The 21675-nt window shown below is 47.1% G+C and overlaps 1 protein-coding gene across 4 annotated transcripts in view; it reads left to right on the forward strand.

Annotated features, from left to right (window-relative positions):
- SNF8 (SNF8 subunit of ESCRT-II) overlaps nt 1–21675 on the forward strand; it is a 576904-nt gene that overhangs the window by 130825 nt on the left and 424404 nt on the right. The window contains exon 1 of one of the 4 annotated variants that reach the window (XM_050765708.1): nt 15240–15243. The exons of the other annotated variants lie outside the window; for them this stretch is intronic. The gene's annotated coding sequence lies outside the window, so the exon portion shown is untranslated. Of the gene's footprint in view, nt 1–15239; nt 15244–21675 lie in introns of those variants that run through there. 4 annotated transcript variants of the gene reach the window in all.

Here is a 21675-nt window from a genome sequence, read left to right on the forward strand (position 1 = left end):
ATCTTGCTGTGTTTCAGTTTCCTCATCTGTAAAATGGGACTAACAATAGGTGACCTCATGGCACTGTAGTGAGGGTAAGTGAGCTAATACACCCACAGCTGCTAGAACAGTATTTGGGCCCTAGTAATTGCTTTTTAAGCGTTAGCTATTGGGGTTGGGGTAGAGGGCAGTGCAGCAGTGGATAGAAAAGACGTACCTAACACCTCATACCAGTGGAACAGTCCTTCACAGAGAGGCTGACACCACAGCAGGCCAGGAGAAGGCTGGGGACAGGAGGCTGTAGAGCTCAATAGAATATAGGCCCGAGTGCTCAGGAACCAGTATCTCATGGAGGATACAAACAACTAAGCAACCACATTTGAGCATAACACAAGAGAGTTTCATACAAGTGCCAGGGTGCCGAGACACAAAGCAACTTTGTCTGCCTTTAGTGTTTGCAAGAGGCCAGGCAAGCTGGTCTTGGAGGTTAAGCAGGCTGAGAAGAAGGGACATGAAAAGATAGTTTAAGAAACAGGGAACACAGTGTACCAGGCGGCAGCTCCTGGGTGGTTGGCCAGGGCTTAGAAGTGAGTGGTGTGGCTCGGGGTGACCAGTTTGGAGTGGCCAGCCAGGACTGGTCTTGCAACGCTCTGCCAAAAGTTTGCACTTTTCCCTGTGGCAGGAGGCAAACGGAGAGACTAGGAAGTGGGGAAATCAATCAGATTTGTGTACTTGAAAGATTTCCTGGCCAGGCATGATGGCTCATGCCTGTAATCCCAGCACTTTGGGAGGCCGAGGTGGGTGGATTGCTTGAGGTCAGGAGTTTGAGACCAGCCTGACCAGGATGGCAAAACCCTGTCTCTACTAAAAATACAAAAATTAGATGGATGTGGTGGCGGGTGCCTGCAATCCCAGCTACTTGGGAGGCTGAGGCAGGAGAATCACTTGAACCCAGGAGGCGGAGGTTGCAGTGAGCCGAGAGTATGCCACTGCACTCCAGCCTTGGTGACAGAGTGAGACTCCATCTCAAAACAAAAGAAAAAAAGAGAGAGAAAGATTTATGTAGCAGAAGCGTAGAGGGTAAATAAGAGGGGCAGGGAGCAGTGACAGGGAGGTCCACTGGTTAAATGGTCCCAGCAGCGGTCAGGGCAAGAGACAATGAGGGAGGGGTCTTAGAGAACAGAGGGGAGGACTCTTAGAAAACGGATTTATCTGGAAGTATGACAAAGAGCAAGGGGTGGAGATCGGCAACTGGACATTTAGTGATGTCCTTAATGGAGATCGGGAATACAGAGAGGGCAGTGGGGGTCTCACTCCCATCACTCAGACTGGAATTCTGTGGCACAATCTCGGCTCACTTCAGCCTCAACTTCTTGAGCTCAGGTGATCCTCTCACCTCAGCCTTCTGAGAAGCTGGGACTACAGGCACGGACCACCACACCCACCTAATTTTTGTATGTTTAATAGAGACAGGGTTTTGCCATGTTGCCCAGGCGGGTCTCAAACTCCTGGGCTCAAGCGATCCACCCTCCTCAGTCTCCCAAAGTGCTGGGATTACAGGCACAAGCCGCCGTGCCCGGCCTACAAAGAAGGTTTTAGAAAGGTAAGCTTGAGGTGGCTGAGACTGCCAAGAGGGCACAGGAGAGGACAGAAATGGTGGCTGCCACCATGAGAAGGAGGTCCAGCAGGAGATGCCCTTCACACTGAGTAGGGCAAGCTTTACCATGATGCAAATATATGGATGGACACTGAGTCGTGGGCAGAGTGTAGCATGTGGGGTCTCCCGCAGGAGGTGTGGGAAGTGTATTGCAGTGGCTGAGAGGGCTCCCTCGCTCCAGTTCATGGCCAGAAAATTGCAAAGGATCACAGCTTACATTGCCTGGTTAAATTACATAATGGAGTATATGATCTAACATGAACTAAATTAACCTTTACAGAATGAACAAGGGGTTTTAAAAGATTCCAGCAAAAACCCTGCAGATTAAAGATCATCCTAATTTAGCAAGCACAGGCACACAAGAAAATGGAAAGGCCGTCCCTGCTCCTCACAGGAACTCTGCCAGCCCTGTTATGAGGCTAAAAACAGTGACAGTCTAATCAGGGCTAACAGGAAGATGGCCAAAAGATGTTTTTATTTTTTAATTTTTATGGGTATATAATAGTTGTACATATGTATGGGGTATGTGTGATATTGTAACACAAGCATACAATGTGTAATGATCAAATCTGGGTAACTGGGATAGCCAGCACCTCAAACATTGATCATTTCTTTGTGTTGGGAACATTCCAAATATTCTCTTCTAGCTATTTTGAAATATACAATAAATGATTGTTAACTATAGTTGCCCTATTGTGTTATCCAACACTAGAACTTATTTCTTCTTTTTTGTAATTTGCAATTATCAAGGTGACTATTTGAAATGTGGACTTTCACATCTACCATTGTTAAAAAACAAACCTCACCCCAAATATATATTGTATCTTGAGGTCCTAATGAGAGTAGTTTGTGTATACAATGTATGCATAATTGAACATATATTAAGGGTGCATGCTCAAATGTTATGACTGAGATGTAACACCTCAGTTTGGGGGTTTTCATCTCATACAGAACTTGATTTGGGCAAAAATTCTTAAGTCATGAGTTTTGGGTCCTGGGGAATGAACTGGTTTCCTGCTTATCAGTTCCCCACATCTGAAATCCTATGTATTGCACTTACGTCTAAGAACAAAGGATGCTTGTATTCCAGAGTGTGGCTGCAATAGCTCATTTGTCCTTCATTACCTTGGTCCTCTCTTCCTTCTGGAGATGAGGGAAAGATTAGCTGAGCTCCCTAGAGAAAAGCCTTATGTAAACACAAAGTGTTGCTGAAGTTATTGTTATGATTTTCAACAACACTAAGAGGCAGCAATGGAGTATGGTGCTCCAAGGAGTTCTAATCAGGATCCAGGAGTGGAGCGGTTCTAACCTCTTAACACCATATGAATCCAGGGGTCCTTCTGGCGTATGAGTCCTATGGGGCCTGGAGGCTGCTGGGGCTTAGAAAAGATGACCCATGTGCAACACTTGCAGGGAATTAAAATAAAATAAAATAAAAAATAGAAAAGATGAAGCCCCCAAAGGGTAAGATTATCATTCTCTAAGAAGGGAAGAGCCCACCTCCTACTAGACAGAGTCTGAGATGGAACTGGACCAGTCACTGGTCAAGGAAAGGGTTCCTAGTGTCAGCCCAGGAGCCAAAGCCAGAGAGCTGATGTCTTCATGGAGACTTGGGTACCTGCATTCTACCTATAGAGGAGGCTGGGGTGGGGGTAAGGGGCCTTCCTGGCCTTTGTACTCTATTTCTTTCTCAAACCAATAATACACACTCATAAAATGTTATATTAAATAAACATTTTGGAGCTAGGGAGACAGGGTCTCGCTCTGTCACCCAAGCTGGAGTGCAGTGGTATGATCTTGGCTCACTACAACCTTTGCCTCCCCAGCTCAGTCGATCCTCTCACCTTAGCCTCCTGAGTAGCTGGGACAACAGGCATGTGCAATCATGCCCAGCTAATTCTATTTTTTGTAGGGATAGAGTCCCACTATGTTGCCCAAGCTGGTCTGAAACTCCTGGGCTCAAGCAATCCTCCTGCCTCAGCCTCCCAAAGTGCTGGGATTACAGGTGTGAGCCATCACACCTGGCCTAAAATAATTATTTTTATTTTTTGAAACCAATTGTGGGGCAATTTAATAGAGTGGGGATGATTATTTTCCACAATGTATGTCCAGAACTTATATATTGATCCCATGCCCTGTGTGCAAGGTGCTGTACTATCCACCATGGAGATACAGAGATGAACGAAACATCAGGATGCTGATGATTAAGATATGCACATGCCCACAGCACAATGTGAGTACTGGGGCTTGAAATGGTCTGAGGAAAAGGAAGCCAGGTTCCAAGGTGGATGAGGGTCAGGCATAATCATGGAGGAGATGACCTCTGGCCTGGGTGTTGAAGGCTAGGAGGGTCTTGCCAGGTAGAGGTAGAGGTGGAAGGAATGACATTCCCAAAGAAGGAGCAAAATCCCCAAATGGAAAAGCATGGGATGTGCATGACCAATGGTGAGTACTTCCTTCCAGCTGGCATCCCAAAGGTAAAGGAGAAGAGTGAATTTGGAAAGGTGTCTTAGAACCAGATTTCAAATGGCCACGTGCTAGACCACTAGATCCAGAGTTTATCTTCACTGAGCCATGGGGATCCTTGAAAAGCTTTTGGACAGGAGAGGCAGTGAACCCAAAAAAGTTAAAAAACGAAACCAAACCTGTCCAGGGACCTATGGTGAATTAGTTTAAGGCCCAGACTGGACTTGAATCCAGATTTGGATTGACACAAGCGAGGCGCCTGGCCCTCACATTGACCAGACATAGATGGGTCTATGGGAAAGTGCTCCAGGCCAGGGGTGGGCAGACTGCTTCTCCCAGAAGCCCTGGATCACGAGTTCCCAAGTAGCTGGGTGTCTTACCCTGCTGCTGGCTTATGTCTTGGAGCTGAATCTTCCCAGGGAACCTGGGTGGTGGACGAGCTGGTGGCTGGACTGCAGTTCTTGGGAAGCAGATGGGTTGGGCTGGGAATGGCAGAGTGTGGGATCACTGCAATAAAATAAAGGGAGAGGAGTCCTTGCGATGTCCTGGGGTGTGAGGCATACAGGGTGTGGGGCCTTGCATTCCTGGATGGTTGAGACGCCGTAGCTGATTATTATCATTATTATTCCTGTTTTGGCTTCTCCGAGCTTTCATCCTGCAGGACCCTGCCTTGCTAGGCCAGCATCACCAACTAGCAAGAGGCGGGGCAGGGCAAGCGTCTCCTGGCTGCAAGAGAACACAGCATGACTATGGTTTTCTCTCCCAGGGCTGAGCTCCTTCCTAACCCTGGAATAATTTCTCAGGGGGAAACTGAGGCACAGAGGCAGGGAATTATTTGACCACGTTTCTGTAGCAGAGATTTCTTCTCTCCCCCATCACCTCCCACTCACTAGGCCATCCCTGTCCTCCCTCCATTGGGGCAGATCTCGCTGGCCTGGAGGGGAGCCAAAGAAGGTGTGGATTCTAGAAGAGAGAACTGGACTGCAGCCAGGACAGCAGAACTGGTACCCTCTGTGCCAGACGCTGCGGGCACCATGAGGTCAGGCTCCTGGTTTCGCGTCTCTCTGGAAGGTTCTGCCATATGGGTGGATCTTCCCCAATCCCCTGAGGGAAGGCAACACTGCAGACGTGCAAAATGCCCAGCTCCCTCCCATCAGGGGCCAGATTCAGCATCCTGGGAGAGGAAAAGCCTGGATCTCTGGATCTCATAAAGATGGGCCAGGCCCAGGGGCAGAGGGCCAGACGATGGCTCAGAGACAGGGAAAGGTGTGTATGTGTGTGCTGTGTGCACATTTGCTAATGCCAGGCTTCCAGTGGTGGCATGTCCCTGCCTGCTGAGATGAGATGAAAGGGAAAGAGACTAGAAGGGAATGTGAGTGACACTCTGAGGAGTCGGTGCAAGTAAGTGGAATATTCTACAAAAGCCTGGGTCCTGCCAGACAGTGGGTAGCCCTAGGAGGATGGAGTTGCAAGCTGCAGGTGGAGATCCAGTTTCCTTCCTCAGTACCTGCTGTCCACGTGGACAGTAGCAACCTTTGAGGACATCTTCTGGCTTCAAGGAGAGGTGGGACAACACAGAAGGGTAGACTGAGGAAGCTGGAGGAGAAAGGACGATAAACACTGCTTCCGTGGCCTCCCCAAGCTCTGGCATCATCCATGCCTCCCAGAGCCAGCCAGGCAGCCAAGCATTCGCGTGTCAATTTATTAAGCAGCTGCTCTGTGCAAGGAGCTCTGCTTGGAGCTGTGGGTGTAGATGGATAAGACATGTCCTCTGCCTTTAGGAGGCTCTCCCTGAAGAAAGACAGACCTTACTTTGACTTCACTTCTCTCCACACCATCCAACACCAGACTCCTGGGCTGAGCCCCAAGGCATCTTCTTCCTCCCTGGCCATTTTTGGCCATGACTGCACTGACCCCTGCCTTTGCCATCAGATTGCCTATCAGCTCTCTGAGATCACACGGGAACAGTGCTCAACAGAATTCTTGTTGGGTTTCTTGTTCGTTTATTTGTTTGTTTTTTGAGACAGGGTCTCACTCTCTCACCCAGGCTGGAGTGCAACAGCATGATCACAGCTCACTGAAGCCTCAACCTCCCAGACTCAAGTGATCCTCCCCACCTCAGCCTCTGGAGGAGCTAGAAGCACAGGCACATGCCCCCACACTTGGCTAATTTTATTATGTTTTTATTTTTGTAGAGACAGGGTTTCCTTATGCTGCCCAGGCTGGTCTCAAACTCCTGGGCTTAAGAGATCCTCTGTCTCGGCCTCCCTAAGTGTTGGGATTACAGGCGTGAGCCACCACGCCTGGCCTCTTGCTGGTTTCTTGACACCCACCCAGCTGAAACATTCAGCCCTCAGCCAGAAAACTGTCTCTTGAGCTTGCCACTGTTATCAGGCTACTCCAAGACTCACTGTTTGTGATCCTACCGTCTTCCAGATCAAATACACCTTTCAGCCTGTAAAGCCACCACCCGCTTGCCTAATGGTGACCTGAAGAACCTGCAGTGGCTCCCTCTTGCCTATTAGATACAATTTGAATTTTTTGGGCTATTTTCCAGGGCCCTCCTACATGTTTCAAGCACTTATTATTACCCAACAGTGTCCCTTCCTGTCCCCAGCACACAGTGTTTGTAATGTAACTCTACATCTGAACAAGAATGAAGACCTTTTTAAGGGAATCATTTTGATGTTTATAGTTGATTTATTCAACAAACATTTACTGAATAACTGCTATGTGCCAGGCACCGTGACAGGTACTAAGACAGTTTTGATGGTGACTAGGGCAAACATGCCTGCTCTGGGGGAGCCCATGAGCTAGCAGGAAGGACAGGCACTAATGATGAAAATAGAATGTGCTGGCCGGGTGCAGTGGCTCATGCCTGTAATCCCAGCACTTTGGGAGGCTGAGGAGGGAGGGTAGATCACCTGAAGTCAGAAGTTTGAGACCAGCCTGGGCAACATGGCCAAATCCCATCTCTACTAAAAATACAAAAATTAGCTGGGTGTGGTGGTGCATGCCTGTAGTCCCAGTTACTCAGGAGGCTGAGGCAAGAGAATCGCTTGAATCTGGGAGGTGGAGGGTGTGGTGAGGCTACATCACGCCACTGCACTCCAGCCTGGGGAAACAGTGAGACTCCATCTCAAAATAAATAAATAACAAAATAACAAAATAGAATGTGGTAAGTTGTCAGATGGGACAATTTTGGAGTCCTTGACAGTCCTGCTGAGCTGCATTTCCACTGTGGCCTCATAGATTTTTTTTTCCTGCCTGGGTTCTTCACAGAGCAGAGTGTGCCTTGCTGGGAGAGAATGGAGACTGTTCCAGGAGGATGTTCACATGGCAAGCCTAAAAGGGCGCCAACCCCAGTCTGTTCTTCCCACCATTGGTGAAGTCTCCCTCTTCCCAAATTCAGTGTCCTCTGGAAGTGACACGGGAAGCAGGCACAGAATTAAATGTCTAGGAATTCCAAAAGCAAACCCTTTGGATGATGAAATTATGAAGGGCCGCAAAAAGCACTTCACAATTTCACCATGTTAGGAAATATTAGCTCCCGCCCTCTCCAGAAAGCAGCTTTTTCTGTCTTGTTGGGTGTGATCTATTCTCTTCTGTTCTGACTAAATTGCCCATGACAGGTAGTGCTCCCATGTTTTTGAAACTTGTCCACGAATGAAGGCTCTGACCCCTCATGCAGTTGTTTGAGGCTGAGTCAGTGTTTAACCACTATAATTGGCAGAAAAGTCTTCCAACTGTCTCACCAAGATGAGATGCTGCAAGTTCCACCCTCTTGCTTGTCTGCTACCCTCTGCAGAATGGAGAAAACAAGGAAAAGTTATAAAGTATTCTCTACTCTGAATGCTCCATAAAAACTCCTACAAAACTGATATAAGTAAAAAGCCATGGATTTGATGACCCTCACTATAACTGTCAACATCCCCTATGGACAATTTTTAGAGGATGTGATAGGGAAAAGAAGAAGACACAGGGTTTGGGCATGCTTGGGTGCTCTCCGAGGGCCCTCTCCTGAGTGGGGTTTTCTCCCCACTTGGTGCCTTTGTCACCAAGGCACATTGGGCTGAGGGTAACATTCCTGGTCATGGAACTGGAATGGATCCCAAGAAGGCCGGGGCAGAGGGAGGATATACATACGCAGCACAGCGGTAAAGAATTCCTTTTTAGGTGTGCCTGGGAAAAGTGAAAGTGACTCGATTACTGAAGGGAGAAAGGCATTGGAGAAAGAAAATTTTCTTTTTTTTTTTTTTTTTTTTGAGATGGAGTCTTGCTCTGTCACCCAGGCTGGAGTGCAGCAGTGCAATCTCAGCTCACTGCAACGTCTGCCTCCCAGGTTCGAGCGATTCTCCTGCCTCAGCCTTCCAAGTAGCTGGGACTATAGGCTCATGCCACTATACCGAGCTAATTTTTTTGTACTTAGTAGAGATGGGGTTTCACCATGTTGGCCAGGCTGGTCTCGAACTCCTGACCTCATGTGATCTGCCCCCCTTGGCCTCCCAAAGTGCTGGGATTACAGGCGTGAGCCATGGCGGCCAGCTGAGAAATAAAATTTTCAAAGGCTGCTGCACAAAGTTTGTGGAAGTTTCCTAAATCAAAGGGCAAATCCTTTCCTCTCTCCCTTCCTTCCTTTTTTCTTTCCTCCCTCCCTCTCTTCTTTTCCTCTCACTTTCTTGCTTTCCCTCAGAGTCTAAAACAGTGAGTCCCCGCAGGAGAATGTCTTTGTACTTGCTGGAGTCCACGGCCTGGAACACCCTTCCCCTTTTATCTTCCAGACGCAATCTTACCATGCTTTCAGCTAAAGTCTAAAGTCCTTTATGCCCCCTTCCCTATTCAGATAAGCTCTGGCTGAACTCTCATTTCTCCCAATTCCCATTTAATTTCACTAAACGACGTGGCTTGATATGATTACATAATGTCTCATGTTCTCTGGCTGTGTAACACAGCACATGAGTCTTGTCTCCCCAGCCAGGTTGTAAATGTCTGGAGGGCAGAGCCCAGGCCGTCCATCTGGGAGTCCCTCAGAACACTGAGCACAGGGCTGGGTGTGTAACAGGCCTTTACTGAGACCTTCACTTGCCTTTTGCTTCTCATTAAACATCAGAGAATTCATACTGGAGAAAACATTTAAGTGTAATAAGTGTGCATAAGCTTTTATTTGAGTGGAGTAATCACATTCTACAACATCAGAGAATTCCTACTGGAAAGGAACCTTGTGTCTGGCTATGTCGTGGGAGAGCCCTCAGGGAATTCGGAGGCTTGGAAGGCACGCTTTACTCAATACCATGGAACTCAGTTACTTGGATGTAGTGACTGTGAGGAAACCTTCATTCAAGATGATATCCAACATCAGCAAGCATCTTAGAGAGATGAAACTATGAACCTAAAGATTGTGAGACGTCCGGGCACGGTGGCGCATGCCTGTAAATCCAATGCTTTGGGAGGCCAAAGTGGGCGGATTACCTGAGCTCCCAGGAGTTCAAAACCAGCCTGGGCAACATAGTGGGACCCCATATCTACAAAGAATTAAAAAAAAAAAAAAAAAAGCTGTGCATTGTGGTGTGCATCTGTGGTCCCAGCTAGTTGGGAGGCTGAGGTGGGAGGATCACTTGAGCCCAGGAGGTCAAGGGTCAAGGCTGCAGTGAGCCATGATCACACCACTGCACTCCAGCCTGGGCGACACAGCAAGATCCTGTCTCAAAAAGAATGCGAGAAAGCCTCCTCTAAGATTTTCACCAACTAACACCAGAGAGTCCACCTGAGAGCAAAGAACAGTGCTAGATGCTGGGGATACAATGGGGTACAAAGCAGGCACAGTTCCTGTCTTCATGAAGTTTGTCTCTAGATCCATTTCCCAAAGGGATTGATACTCGGAGAGGAAACATTATAGGGAAGGAGGGAGAGGGAAGGGAAGGAAATATTACAAAACTTTGGCCAGGCATGGTGGCTCACACCTGTAATCCCAGCACTTTGGGAGGCTGAGGTGCGCAGACTACTTGAGGTCAGGAGCTCAAGACCAGCCTCGCCAACATGGTGAAACGCTGTCTCTACTAAAAATACAAAACTTAGCCAGGCATGGTATTTCGGGTGGCTGAGGCACAAGAATCGCTTGAACCTGGGAGGGAGGGGTTGCAATGAGCTGAAATTGTGCCACTGCGCTCTAGCCTGGGCAACAAGGGAGACCCTGTCTCAAAAATTTTTTTTTGAGAAAATAAAAGAAAGATTACAAAACTTTGATAAGCACCTTTTTCTTTTTTGAACCCAAAGCACTTCCATTTCTGATTTCCTTTGTCCCTATCTCTTACTAGAGAAGAGAAGGGATGGCTGACCTAATGCATGTTACTGATGGAGAGGTGGAGCTGGAGGGGTTGCATATTCCAGTCCAGGGCATCCTGGTAGGCAGGGTAAGAACTCATGTCCCTGGGGACCTTTATTTGATGAGCTGAGGACGCCAGGTGCTAAGGGAGACCAAAGGTGAAAAGGGAGGTCCTATCCCCTCACGCAGCTTACAGTCCAGTGAGCAAATGAATAGCTCCTTAAAGTACAGGAGCTGCTTTAAATGGAGTGGATGTAAAACACAGCGGAGGCACAGGAAAAGGAGGCCTAAGTCCCTTTGGGGGAAATAGGAAAGGCTTCACAGAGGAGGTACTGTTTGAGCTGAGATGTAAAGGATGAGGATTTTGCCAGATAAACAAATAAGGGGCCGGGCGCGGTGGCTCAAGCCTGTAATCCCAGCACTTTGGGAGGCCGAGACGGGCGGATCACGAGGTCAGGAGATCGAGACCATCCTGGCTAATACGGTGAAACCCCGTCTCTACTAAAAATACAAAAAACTAGCCGGGCGAGGTGGCGGGCGCCTGTGGTCCCAGCTACTCGGGAGGCTGAGGCAGGAGAATGGCGGGAACCCGGGAGGCGGAGCTTGCAGTGAGCTGAGGTCCGGCCACTGCACTCCAGCCCGGCGACAGAGCGAGACTCCGTCTCAAAAAAAAAAAAAACAAATAAGGAGAGGGTGTTCCAGGTGGAAGAAACAGCACAGGCAAGGGCATCGATGTAAGAAAGGGCATGGCCTATTAAGGATGCTGGAGAAGTTCCATGTGCAAACCCCGGGGGAGTGAGTGGAGAGACCAGGCTAGCCAGGCGGGTAGGCAAGGGCCAGATAGCATGAGGCCCTCGAGTGCCTTGCAAAGCCGTTCAGACTTCCCTGTAAACAACGGGGAACCAAATTTATTTCCTACAGCCGCTATAATAAACTACCATAAATGTAGTGGCTTAAAACAACCCAAATCCATTACCTTACAGTTCTGGGCTTAAGTCAACCTGTCAGCAGGGTTGTGTTCCTTCTAGGGCTGCTCGCATTTCTTGACTCCTGTCCTTCTCCCACCTTCAAAGTCAGCAGTCACATCACTCTAATCTCTGCTTCCATAGTCACATACTTTGAAGCTCCTGCCTCCCTCTTCTAAGGACTCTTGTGGTTACACTGGTCCCATCAGATAATCCAGGATAATTTCTGCATCTCAAGATCTTTAATCACATCTGCAAAGTCCCTTTTGTCATGTAAAGTAACATATTCACAGGTTCCAGAGATTAGGATATGGACATCCTTGGGGGGCCATTGTTCTGCTCACGGTGGTAATCCCAGCACTTTGGGAAGCAGGTGGATCACCTGAGGTCAGGAGTTTGAGACCACCCTAACCAACATGGTGAAAATACAAAAAATTAGCTGGGTGTGGTGGTGGGCGCCTGTAATCCCAGCTACTTGGGAGGCTGAGACAGGAGAATTGCTTGAACCTGGGAGGTGGAGGTTGCAGTGAGCTGAGATCGCACCATTGCACTCCAGCCTAGGCAACAAGAGCGAAACTGTCTCAAAAAAAAAAAAAAAAAAAAAACAAAGAGCCCTCAGAAATAATACACACATCTACAGCCATCTGATCTTTGACAAACCTGACAAAAACAAGAAATGGGGAAAGAATTCCCTATTTAATAAATGGTGCTGGGAAAACTGGCTAGCCATAAGTAGAAAGCTGAAACTGGATCCTTTCCTTACTCCTTATATGAAAATTAATTCAAGATGGATTAGAGACTTAAATGTTAGACCTAAAACCATAAAAACCCTAGAAGAAAACCTAGGTAATACCATTCAGGACATAGGCATGGGCAAGGACTTCATGTCTAAAACACCAAAAGCAACAGCAACAAAAGCCAAAATTGACAAATGGGATCTAATTAAACGAAAGAGCTTCTGTACAGCAAAAGAAACTACCATCAGAGTGAACAGGCAACCTACAGAATGGGAGAAAATTTTTGCAATCTACTCATCTGACAAAGGGCTAATATCCAGAACCTACAAAGAACTCAAACAAATTTACAAGAAAAAAACAAACAACCCCATCAAAAAGTGGGCAAAGGATATGAACAGACATTTCTCAAAAGAAGACATTTATACAGCCAGAGACACATGAAAAAATGCTCATCATCACTGGCCATCAGAAAAATGCAAATCAAAACCACAATGAGATACCATCTCACATCAGTTAGAATGGCGATTATTAAAAAGTCAGGAAACAACAGGTGCTGGAGAGGATGTGGAGAAATAGGAACACTTCTACACTGTTGGTGGGACTGTAAACTAGTTCAACCATTGTGGAAAACAGTGTGGCGATTCCTCAAGGATTTAGAACTAGAAATACCATTTGACCCAGCCATCCCATTACTGGGTATATACCCAAAGGACTATAAATCATGCTGCTATAAAGACACATGCACATGTATGTTTATTGTGGTGCTATTCACAATAGCAAAGACTTGGAATCAACCCAAATGTCCATCAGTGACAGACTGGATTAAGAAAATGTGGCACATATACACCATGGAATACTATGCAGCCATAAAAAAGGATGAGTTCGTGTCCTTTGTAGGGACATGGATGCAGCTGGAAACCATCATTCTCAGCAAACTATTGCAAGAACAGAAAACCAAACACCGCATGTTCTCACTCATAGGTGGGAATTGAACAATGAGATCACTTGGACACAAGAAGGGGATCATCACACATCGGGGCCTATTGTGGGGACGGAGGAGGGGGGAGGGATAGCATTAGGAGATATACCTAATGTAAAGGACGAGTTAATGGGTGCAGCACACCAACATGGCACATGTATACATATGTAACAAACCTGCACGTTGTGCACATGTACCCTAGAACTTAAAGTATAATAATAATTAAAAAAAAGATGGAGTCTCACTTTGTCACCCATGCTAGAGTGCAGTGGTGTGATCACAGCTCACTACAGCCTCCATCTCCCAGGCTCAGGTGATCTTCCCACCTCACCCTCCAGACTAGCTGGTACTACAGATGTGTACTACCATGCTGGCTTTTTTTTTTTTTGTAGGGATGGGGTCTTGCTATGTTGCCCAGGCTGTTCTCAAACTCCTGGACTCAAGCAATCTTCCTGCCTCAGCCTTCTAAAGTGGTAGGATTACAGGGATGAGCACTGTGCTCAGACCCTGCTTCCTCTCTGTTGGCATAGAGAAATGAGGTCTAGAAGCTGCCCATCTTTTCCCACTTTACGGTGGGATTCTGTCTAGGTGTTGGATAACATTAAAGAGTAGATGATATTTTGTTTTAGGCTTTCTTTCCTGAGATCTCTGAAAGAACTGTTTAACTTGACATGGAGGCCAATCAAAGACTTTGCAACATCTTTTTGAGACGGAGTCTCGCTCTGTCGCCCCCAGGTTGGAGTGCAGTGGTGCAATTCCGCCTCCTGGGTTCACGCCATTCTACTGCCTCAGCCTCCCAAGTAGCTGGGACTACAGGCACCCGCCACCACACCCAGCTAATTTTTTGTGTTTTTAGTAGAGATGGGGTTTCACCATGTTAGCCAGGATGGGCTCGATCTCCTGACCTTGTGATCCACCCGCCTTGGCCTCCCAAAGTGCTGGATTCCAGGCGTGAGCCACCACGCCCGGCCAGACTTTGCAACATCTTACCAGTGCACCCAGTGCTTCTGAGTCAGTGGGCACCTGGTTCTGGATCCCTTGCTTCCCTAATACATTAAACCTCCTGTCTCTCCATTTCCTAGTACTAATGAATCTGAAGCTAGCAGAGTATCTTTCTCCCTCCTGTTGATTATTTCCTCTGGAGAACTCCCAAGGAGTAGATATGGTTCTCCTAGCAATGGACCTGCAAGAAAATGTACTAGGGTGTTCTTTTTTTATTTTGTTTTTTATTATTTTATTATTATTTTTTTGAGACAGAGTCTCTCTGTTACCCAGGCTGGAGTACAGTGCCATGATCTCGGTTCACTGCAATCTCCACCTTCTGGGTTCAAGCGATTCTCGGCCCTCAGCCTTCCAAGTAGCTGGGATTACAGGCAGGCATGTGCCACCATACCTGGCTAAATTTTTTGTATTTTTTGTATATATTTTTGTATTTAGAGACAGGGTTTCACCATGTTGGCCAGGCTGGTGTCGAACTCCTGACCTCAGGTGATCCACCCACCTCAGCCTCCCAGAGTGCTGAGATTACAGGCATGAGTCACCATGCTGGGCCGTAGGCTGTTCTTTCTGGTTTTTTGTTTGTTTGTTTGTTTTTGGTTTGGTTTGGTTTTGAGACAGAGTCTCGTTCTGTCATCCAGGCTGGAGTACAGTGGCACAATCTTGGCTCACTGCAACCTCCACCTCCCAGGCTCAAGGGATCCTTGCACCTCAGTCTCCCAAGTAGCTTAGACTACAGGTGCATGCCACCAGGTGTGGCTAATTTTTTTTTTTTTTTTTTTTTTTTTTTTGTAGAGACGGGGTCTTGTCATGTTGCCCAGACTGGTCTTGAACTTCTGGGTCAAGCAATCCATTTGCCTCAGCCTCCCAAAGTGCTGGGATTGCAGGCATAAGCCACTGTGCCCAGACACTAGGCTGTTCTTACATTGCTATAAAGAAGTACCCGAGACTGGATAACGTATAAAGAAAAGAGTTTAATTGGTTCACAGTTCTGTAGGCTGTACAGGAAGCAAGACAACAGCATCTGCTCCTCTTCTAGGGAGGCCTCAGGGAGCTTTTACTCATTGTAGAAGGTGAAGTGAGAGCAGGCTTGTCACATGGCAAAAGTAAGACCAAGACTGATGGGGGTAGGGGTTGGGGGGGAGCGGTGCCACATACTTTGAAACAACCGGATCGAGAGAACTCACTATGGTGAGGACAGCACCAAGCCATGAGGGATCTGCTCCCATGACCCCAATACCTCCCATCAGGCTCCACTTCCAATACTGGGGATTATAGCTGAACATGAGATTTGGAGAGGACATCTAAACTGTATCAGTAAGGTTTCCAGACAAAATACAGAACACCTTGTTAAATCTGAATTTCAGATAAACAGCAAATAATTTTAGTACAGGCTGAGTATCCCTTATCCAAATGCTTGGAACCAGAAGTGTTTTGGATTTCAGATTATTTTGTTAGGGATATTCAACCTGTATAAGTATATCTCAAATATTATTAAATGTTGAGTGCTACTTTGTTAACCAGATTATTTGATTAACGAGAACACTCCATTCCCTAACTTCACCAAATAATACTTTACTGTATGTTCTCTGATGCAACCTATAAGGCAGATTGTTATTCAAGCCCTGAAAGTTCCAGTACCTTCTTACAGATGACTTTGTAGTAATACAGGTAAGAGAAGAAAGGCTATGATTCTAAAGGAATAGGGGAGGGGCCTAAGGTCAGAAGAGTGGGGACTGGTCCCTCTTATTTCATAACATAGATTCTTCTGCTGCCCAGCTCTGAGATTCAGATAGGCTTAGCTCCTGCTCTAGATCTCACCTGCCCTTTCATTAATGGACAGCATCATGCCCCCGCCCCATGACCTAAGGACCACCATTCTGTTTAAGTACATTAAGGTTTTGTTTTCGCTGTTGTTTAAAAAAAGGTGTTGCCCAGGTGCAGGGTCTCATGCCTGTAATCCCAACACTTTGGGAAGCCAAGGTGGGAGAATTGCTTGAGCCCAGGAGTTCAAGACCAGCCTGGGGAACATAGTGAGACTGCCACTCCTACAGAAAATTTAAAAATTCACTTGAGGTCAGGAGTTCAAGACTAACCTGGCCAACATGGTGGAACCCCGACTCTACTAAAAAAAAAAAAAATACGAAATTTAGCTGGTCGCCATGGTGCACGCCTATAGTCCCAGCTACTCGGCAGGCTGAGGCAGGAGAATTGCTTCAATCTGGGAGACGGAGGTTGCAGTGAGCCGAGATCGCGCCACTGTACTCTAGCCTGGGTGACAGAGCGAGTCTCTGTCAAAAAAAGAAAAAAAGAAAGAAAAGAAAAGAAAAAGGAAGGAAGGAAGGAAACTCAACTCAAGCCCCACCTGAGAGCACCAGCCTGAACAATATGCTGCAGTGAAGAATGGCCTGGAAATGCCCCTCATACTGTATGGCGGGGCCCTAATTGGCTGAGCCTCCGCTAGAGATGGGGCAAGACTTCAGGCATCTGCCCAGGCGGACCAAGAAGGGAAATTTAGAGCAAAGGCTTGAGGGGAGTGAAAAAACGGGTTTTCTTAGATTGGGGGAATCACATGGGATAGAGGTTGCTCCAAAAGCCTTGAGCAAACCTTAGTGCCAATTGTGGCTGGCCTTGCAGAGTTAAACATAGCAGCAATTACTACAAATTATTGTATATGCACCAATCCAAAGACAGACTTTGTATTCACATCTGGTAGATGAGAAAGTCATCATCATTATTCCAGTCAAATATCAAAGGCAGCAATATACAGTATACGTTGTATAGTACCTTTATTTATTTTTTATTTTATTTTAGACAGAGTCTTACTCTGTCACTCAGGCTGGAGTAGTCACTCACGCTGAACCTTCCAGGTTCAAGCGATTCTCGATTCTCGTGCCTCAGCCTCCTGAGTAGCTGGGACTACAGGCGTGAACCACCACACCTGGCTAATTTTTGTATTTTTAGTAGAGACGGGGTTTCATCATGTTGGCCAGGCTGGTCTCGAACTCCTGGCCTCAAGTGATCCATCCACCTTGGCTTCCCAAAGTGCTGAGATTATAGGGATGAGCTACCGCTCCTGGCCGAGTTTTCAACATCAAAGTTGTGTAGGCATCTTTAGATAATGCAAAAAATTAAAACAGTTTATGATGCCCTAATGGAACTCCGGATGTTATTCCTGTGTAAATGAACTAACCCAGCCAGCCAAGGGCAGCAGGCCTAGTGGACTGGCCACAGGACACCAGTTCTGTCCTCAGGTGCACAAGAATTGTCTGTGTCTGCTTGCATCATTTGCTTTTTAGGAAAAGGTGGCCCTCAGGGGCCAGGGGAATTAATGAGTTAATGCCTACAATCTCTAGGAACAACTTTCTCCAGATAAGGTCTCATTATCGTTAATTGTTATTATTATTGTTATTAACCCAACTCCTAGGAAAAGCTGCCACAGCTTTGTTAACGACCTCAGGTAAGGGGTTTAATTAACACCTCCTCTGAGTGCTGAGGCCTCAGGCACCATGTTACCGCCCCCACACCCAGGCTCCACCTCCTCTGAGCTCCGCCCATAGGTCTCTCCACCCCCGGATCCTGCCGTTTCCTACCTGAGCTGCTTTATCGTTCTCACACCTGCCAACCCCTTCCCCTTCCATTCCAGCCCCGTGGCTTCCCCTCCCCCAAAATCTCACCTGCCCCTCACATACTTCCATTTGAATTTCCCATCCCCTTTCCCCAGTTACCTACTCCCCCCAAACAGTTCTCACGAGCTAAGTCTTTGGGGGATCATGAAAGTGAAGAGTGGGTCCCTTGAGCCCCGCCATTCCCCCTTGCAAGCCCCCTTCCCTGCACTGTTTCCCAGCACTTCTATCCCATCTCATCTCCATGAGAGCTGCAGGGATTGTTCCTCAGGTGGTGAGGCCAGTTGGGTTGGTTGGCTGGTTTAGGGTTACAGAGCTTGGCACCAACTACCAGGCCCGTGCAGCTGCCTTCTTTAATTAATTAATTCCAATTTTTTTAAAAAAACCATCTCAATTGAACCTCAGTGCGTGCCTCTGGGGCATATGTCACATCAATTACAGACAACAATTAAGCTTGCTGCTTAAAAGGATTTGTGAGTCTCTTTAAAGACTCAAACACCATTCGGGCCTCGCTGCCTTAGATCCTTAGATCACTCTACTGGAGACAGAGCCTGAGGCAGAACCCCCAAAGGATGAATTGAGGGCTGCAACAGTCTGCTCTGAGATAGGAGGATAGGGAATTCTCTGGCTGCTGGTCTTTGCCCACACTACCTAACCCCAGGGTTCCCTTCTACCTTTGCTTAGGGATCCAGGAAGCGAAGCTATTGCAGGTGGGTGGTGGCCTCACTTCTCTAGGATAAGACCAATTTCTCCAAAATTCAGAAGTCCACCTCTTCATTGTCCTACTCAACTGTCCTGCATGGATAAGGATGAATCTCAGGCCCTCTAAAAATAGGATGGGTATTCAGTTGACGTGTCCTTTTTTCCAGCAGTAGAGATGGTATATACAGGATATACATTTTCATCCCAGTGGTTGGAATTAGGCAAATGGTTAAAGAAGTTGCTCGAGGGCACAGATGAATTTTTTTTTTTTTAGATGGAGTTTCGCTTTTGTTTCCAAGGCTGGAGTGCAATAGCATAATCTCAGCTCACTGCAACCTCTGCCTCCTGGGTTCAAGCGATTCTTCTGCCTCAGCCTCCTGAGGAGCTGGGACTACAGGTGCATGCCACCACACCCAGCTAGTTTTTTGCTTTGTTTTGTTTTTCGTAGAGACGGGGGTTTCACCATGTTGACCAGGCTGGCCTCGAACTTCCGAGCTCAGGTGATCCACCCGCCTTGGCCTCCCAAAGTGCTGGGATTATAGGTGTGAGCCACCGCGTATGGCACAGAGATGATTTCTTAATGGTCCTTCATTCCCACTTTGTGTTACACTTGGTAGCTGCTCAGGGAAAGTTTACAGATTGTTGAAGACGAGGAGGGGAAAGAGTTTACATGCAGTTACAAATATTTTTCCAGGTGCAAAGCAAGTAGGCAGAAATGGGACTGGCCCAGAACCTTAGTCTTATTAACATTGCTCTCTACTCAACTGGAATTTAAAAAATATCAGTAGACCAGGTAAACATGCCTTTCCTTATCTATTTAACTCATTTATTGCGTATGTGAGTTGACACTACATCACTTTGTCCTTTTATGTTTGCCAGAATCGTGGCTGTCCACTTGAGTCCAAACTTTCAGAGGGCAGAGACCACATCTGCTCAGTTTGCTTTGTATGGTATCCAGCAAAGGGCTGCAGTAGGGTGTCATAGAGAAGTGTTGGACTTGGACCTTGGAGACCCACGTTTTAGTTCTTGCTGCGTGGCCCTTAAAATCCAGACTGCATTTTTATTTGCTGTTAAAAACAAAACAAAACACAGCAAGGGGCCAGGTGCAGTGGATCACTCCTGCCTGTAATCCTAGCACTTTGGGAGGCTGAGGCAGGCAGATCCCTTGAGCCCAGGAATTCGAGACCAGCTTGGGCGACATGGCAAAACTCTGTCTCTACTAAAATATTAAAAAAAAAAAAAAAATTGAAGTGGGAGGATCACCTGAGCCTGGGGAGGTCGAGGCTGCAGTGAGCTGTGATCGTGTCACAGGACTCCAGTCTGGGCAACAGAATGAGATGCCATCTCATTAAAACAAAAACAAAAACAAAAAAAAACAGGGGCCAGATCTCCCAGCACTTTGGGAGGCTGAGGCAGGAGGATAGCTTCAGCTCAGGAGTTGGAGACCAGCCTGGTCACATAGTGAGACCTCGCCTATACTAAAAATGAAAAGAATTGGCCGGGCGCGGTGGCTCAAGCCTGTAATCCCAGCACTTTGGGAGGCCGAGACGGGCGGATCACGAGGTCAGGAGATCGAGACCATCCTGGCTGACACGGTGAAACCCCGTCTCTACTAAAAAATACAAAAAACTAGCCGGGCGAGGTGGCGGGCGCCTGTAATCCCAGCTACTCGGGAGCCTGAGGCAGGAGAATGGCGTGAACCCGGGAGGCGGAGCTTGCAGTGAGCTGAGATCCGGCCACTGCACTCCAGCCTGGGCGGCAGAGCGAGACTCCGTCTCAAAAAAAAAAAAAAAAAAAAAAAAGAAAAGAATTAGCCAGACATGGTGGTATGTGCCTGTAGTCCCAGCTACTTGGGAGGCTGAGGTGGGATCACCTGAGCCCAAGAGGTCAAGGCTACAGTGAGCTACGATCATGCCACTGCATTCCAGCTTGAGTGACAGAGCAAGACCCTGTCTCAAAGAAAAAAAAAAAAAAGAAAGGAAACAAACCAAAACCAAACAGTGGAAAACAGTGGGAACAACATTTTCTGTCCTTCCTTCTCAGGATTGAGAGAAGGATTAAATGAAGCAATGCAGAAGAAAGATGTGTAGAAATTGCCACATAAATATGTTTTTCTAACACTATAAAATGCATTTTTTTGTAGGCTTTTTGTTTGTTTGTTTGTTTTGAGATGGAGTCTCACTCTCTCGCCCAGGCTGTAGTGCAGTGGCCAGATCTCAGCTCACTGCAACCTCCACCTCCCGGGTTCAATTGATTCTCCTGCCCCAGCCTCCTGAGTAGCTGGGACTACAGGCACCCGCCACCACGCTGGCTAATTTTTTGTATTTTTAGTAGAGACAGGGTTTCACCGCGTGGGCCAGGATGGTCTCGATCTCCTGACCTCGTGATCTGCCTGCCTTGGCCTCCCAAAGTGCTGGATTACAGGTGTGAGCCACCGTGCCCGGCCCATAAAATGCATTTTGATGTTAACACTAGAGTAGTCAAAATTCAAATTCTGAGCTGTTTCAAATGGAGAAGCTGATGTACAGAGACCAGAGCTTCTGGCTGCAGTCCAGGATTGCTGCAATGCTCGCTTTGAGGACATGGGGGCGGTATTAGGGTAGAAGAAAACTCTAGCTAAAACCAAACTTTAGACCTATGTGACATTGGCTATCCCAGTGGCTTCCTTATCACTACAGCTGCACTTACATATCTGGCCTCTTAGTACGTACTCTTTTGTTCTTCCAGGCATCCTGACATTTTATTTTATTTTATTTTATTTTATTTATTTATTTATTTTTATTGAGACGGAGTTTCACTCTTGTTGCCCAGGCTGGAGTACAGTGGCATAATCTCAGCTCACTGCAAGGGCCTCCCAGGTTCAAGCGATTCTCCTGTCTCAGCCTCCTGAAGTAGCTGAGATTACAGGTGCCTGCCACCAGGCCTGGCTAATTTTTTTGTATTTTTAGTAGAAATGGGGTTTCTTTCTCTTTTTTTTTCTATTTATTTATTTATTTATTTATTTGAGATGGAGTCTTGCTCTGTCGCCCAGTCTGGAGTGCAGCGATACGACCTTGGCTTACTGCAACATCGTCTCTCGGGTTCAAGCGATTCTCCTGCCTCAGCCACCCAAGTAGCTGGGATTACAGGTGTGTGCCACCACACCCGGCTAATTTTTGTATTTTTAGTAGAGATGGGGTTTTGCCATGTTGGCCAGGCTGCTCTCGAACTCCTGACCTCAGGTGATCCACCCACCTTGGCCTCCCA

Source organism: Macaca thibetana, chromosome 16 (assembly GCF_024542745.1).
Source record: "Macaca thibetana thibetana isolate TM-01 chromosome 16, ASM2454274v1, whole genome shotgun sequence".
In the NCBI taxonomy this organism is placed as follows: Eukaryota; Metazoa; Chordata; class Mammalia; order Primates; family Cercopithecidae; genus Macaca; species Macaca thibetana.